This window comes from Coffea arabica, chromosome 1c, assembly GCF_036785885.1.
Source record: "Coffea arabica cultivar ET-39 chromosome 1c, Coffea Arabica ET-39 HiFi, whole genome shotgun sequence".
Lineage (NCBI taxonomy): Eukaryota > Viridiplantae > Streptophyta > Magnoliopsida > Gentianales > Rubiaceae > Coffea > Coffea arabica.
In genome coordinates, this window is record NC_092310.1 from 24,608,651 (window position 1) to 24,612,825 (window position 4,175).

The window sequence follows — 4,175 nt, forward strand, 5'->3', positions numbered from 1 at the left end:
AGAGAGAAGAGTTTTAGACCCAGTTGCAGTACCATGGATCGAGGATGCGTATGAGAAAGTGAAAGTGATACGTCAGAGACTTCAGACAGCGCAAAGTCGACAAAAGAGTTACGCTGATAATCGACGAAAAGACTTGGAGTTTGAGATTGGGGACAAGGTATTCTTGAAGGTTACGCCACTTCGAAGTCTCACGGCAGGAAAAGGAAAGAAGCTTCATCCAAGATACGTAGGACCATTCAAAATCCTTCAACGAGTTGGAAACGTGGCATATCGATTGGAGTTACCAACAAGTCTATCCAGGGTTCATGATGTATTTCACGTGTCCATGTTGAAAAAGTATTATCCAGATCCCACTCATATACTGAAGCCAGAGGAAATTGACATTGATGAATCTTTGACCTACGAGGAAAAACCAGTGCAAATCTTAGATCGAAAAGTGAAGGAATTGAGGACTAAGCAAATATCCTTGGTAAAGGTCTTGTGGAGAAACCATGAGGTGGAGGAGGCTACTTGGGAAGTGGAAGAGGACATTCGCGCCAAATACCCTAAGCTATTCAATGATGAAGGTGAGAATTTCGAGGACGAAATTCTTTAAGGGGGAGAGAGTGTGAGAACCCTCATTTTAAAACACAATTTCCTCAATTAATTGCCTTATTCTAGGATTTAAATCATATATTACATGCCATTACAATTGCTTTTCTAGGTGTTATAATAATTTTCATGCATTACACTTTATTCCTTTTACTTGTAGTAAAACATTTTTTTTAAGATAATTTTAATTAATGCACCACTTACATTTTACCAAGTGTCTTTATATTAGTGGTAGAAATCTTACATGTAGGATTATAGGTGCTAAAATATGATTGGTGCACTTGGAAAGATTAGTTAGGAGTGTTAAAGTATTATTGGTGCACTTGGAAAGATTAGTTAGAAGTGTTAAAATATGATTGGTGCACTTGGAAAGATTAGTTAGGAGTGTTAAAGTATTATTGGTGCACTTGGAAAGGTTAGTTAGAGGTGTTAAAATATTATTGGTGCATTTGGAAAGGTTAAGAAACCATTAGTCAAAGATTAAGAGAGAGTTGGACAAGTAAGTGGACATGTGGCTAAACTTTAACCAAGTATCTTGTTGGAACCAAGATTAGAAGATTATTTAAACTAGCCAAGGCCTTTTCTTTGCTTGTGTTGGCCGAATTTCTTGGCTTCAAGAGAGAGAGAGAGTGAGCTCCATAAACTTGTTTTCTTACTCTAGCAAACCAAGAACAACAATCAAGAGAGAAAATCTGAATTAGTGAGAGAGTTCCTACAACTCCAAGTGTTTGATCCAAGCTTGAAGACTTACTTTGGTGAAGTGATTTTGGTGATTCAAGCTCACTATAAGAGAGGTATATGTTCTTTAAATCCTGATTTTTTTGATGATAGATCATGCACTTGAAGTGTTAATAGCAAAGATACAAGTTGTTTGGTTGAGATGTTGAGTTAGTTTCTTGAAGTAAACAAGTAGTAGCTAGGTTTCTTAGTATGTATACCAAGTGTTTGATGAAATGTTTGATTCTTATTCATGTTTGTTTATGAGGTATTATTATGTTTTAAACCTCTTTTGAGCTAGAACTACCACTTGATATGATGATTGAGTAGAAAACATGCAAGGATGAAGATTGAACAAATGTTGAAAAGTGTGGGCTGGTTGCTTTGTCTAGGCTGGCCGGTTCTTGTAGGAGGGATTTTCCCTCAATCTTATTGTTAAATTATGTCATAATCAAGCCTAATAAACTAGGTTAAATATTGGTTAAGCCTATGAGCAATTTGGAATGGAGTTGAAGCAAGTAAAGTGGTGATTTTGAACCATTAGTAGACTGTTTTAGGACTCTTGTAGTTATGGGATCATTATGGCTACCTTAAATCAGGTTGTATGTTATATTGTGAACTCCATTGATCCTAAGTGACTTGAATCCTTGTATATGATCACTTGAGGAGTGAATTGGGTGAATTTGAATCAAAACTAATGAAGTTAGCCCTAGAACTAGAGTAGTTTGGTATAGGATTAATGTTGATCCAGGGTTGGAAAAACAGCCATCTTGTCTGAATTACTGTTGTTGATAGGAGATGAACCACGGTGTGAGCTTGGTACCGTTGGAAAGCCCTTCGAGTCTAGTTTCCAACGCCACTGACGGCACCTAATTTCGACTTTTCTACAGTGAGTTATGACCGTTTTCCTAAGACTGCCAGGGCATGACTGTGCAACCCGAGAAGAAATCCTTAAGCATAATTGGAACTTTTCTTTTGCCAAACCTTCATGCACCTACTAAACTTGTTTTCTCATGAACTTTTACATGGTTTGGACCTTGTTTGCATGACGGATTAAGTAGCTTAGACTACTCACTTGGTCTCTTATTAAGCCTAACCTAGTGGGGCATGAATCTAATTGTTAACGATTTCACTCGTTGCCCTAGGTTTGGGAAACGAAGGTGACCGTAACTAAGACGTTTGACATCGATTGCTTCTTTTGATTGACAGGTGAGTGTTCCACTACCTGCTACCTGCTTATGTGAAATATTTGAATACTTGATTTACGACTGTTTGAGCCAAACCCTGATTTGATAAAAGTGGAGGCGAGGGTGTACTTTATCGCACTCGTCCTCCTTCATTTTCACTGAGACTCTGTATACTGTTATTGTGAAATGTGAATTCTCTATATGTGACTGTGCTTGAGTTGTTTGGGTGACATCCCATCAACTACTACTACTGTTTGGGTACCCAACCTCATAGGTGAGTCGGTTCTATCGAGCCAGCAAGGGCTTGGTCGAGAAGGCCGATAAACCTTGAGGACTGTTTACTGTTCACTGAAACCGGTATACTCGAGTATTACCTAACTACTGTTTATGAAGTGCGGGCCCGGTGGGGGGGTTGATTGGTGGACGGAGACAGGTGAAAGTGGTGTTCTACGGACTAAATATTCTGTGTATACAAGTGTTGACGGAGTGTCAACGAAGACATTTATGATCAAGCTCAAGGGAATTTTGGCTTTTGAAAGCCACCCGTATCCTTGAATTGAATTGTGGATTAATTGTTATTGCATCAGACGGTATTTACTTGATTACTCTATGCCTTAATTTGACTATGTGTTTACTTGTTTTACTTGGAACCTCACTGAGCTTTAGCTCACCCCACTCCCTTTGTTTTCCTTAACAGATCGGGGATGGACTAACGGTCGAGGGCTTTCTTAGCTTTGTTTGCTTGAACTTGTAACCTTTTGTTAAGATGACTTTACCTTTTACTTTTGTAAGCTTGAATTTCTAAGTTTGACTTATGTTATGTAATTCGTAGTATGAAATGGTAAGTGTGACTCTTACCTTGCCGTATTAAGTTTGGAAAGTTGATTGATAGTTATGTGTTATTACGATTGTACAATTTAATTTGAAGTTATTTTCCCAGTTATTTTGAGTTGCTAGTTCTTTGATCGACTGAGTCCCGGCGAGAGCTGGGCAGGCAGTCCGCTGATACCCTAGGGTTCGCCCTAGGGAGAGGTGGGGCTGTCACATTAAAGTTCTCTGGGGTCATGATTGGATTATCTCCTGTTCAGTTGAAGTTAGTTTTATCCTGTGTCATAGTTGAGACTGCGATTGTACTTGTAATTATGTGAGAATTGGGGACCTTTGTTTTATTCGGGAAATTAGTATTACTTTTATCTCTTGAGGTTTTAGTTTGTAATGCAATGTAAAGTTGTGGAACATTGATGTAATATTTGAGATTTCTATTGTAATTTAATTGAGGACTGTAGTGAACGACTGAGTCCCGGCGAGAGCTGGGCAGACGGTCCGCCGAACCATTTGGTTCGCCTTAGGGGGAGGTGGGGCTGTCACAGTTGGTATCAGAGCTTAGGCTTCAGATCTCTGTAGTGTACCCTAGGCTAAAAGTTTAGGATGCCGGACTGTGGGTTTAGTTTGAAATATAAGTGATTTCTTGTAGGACTGAAAGGCGGACAAGTAGGTGTTGTTTGACTCTTAGTGCTTGCTTGGAACGCTTGAATGATTCTTGCGGGATGTCTTGACTTGTTTAGTACAAGATGGAATGTCGAGGATGACATTCTTTTAAGGGGGGAGATTGTGACGCCCCGAAAAGAATGGTTTTCATTTTATGTATATTTTTGTTGGACGAGCGGAGGAGCACAGTTT

At 39.1% G+C, this 4,175-nt stretch overlaps 1 long non-coding RNA gene across 1 annotated transcript; it reads left to right on the forward strand.

Moving 5' to 3' along the window:
• Positions 1 to 1,288: 1,288 nt before the first annotated feature.
• On the forward strand, positions 1,289 to 3,327 carry LOC113720714 (uncharacterized). Its single transcript, XR_003455487.2, has 3 exons — positions 1,289 to 1,385; positions 2,454 to 2,517; positions 3,193 to 3,327. It is a non-coding gene; the product is annotated as an uncharacterized lncRNA (long non-coding RNA).
• Positions 3,328 to 4,175: the final 848 nt, after the last annotated feature.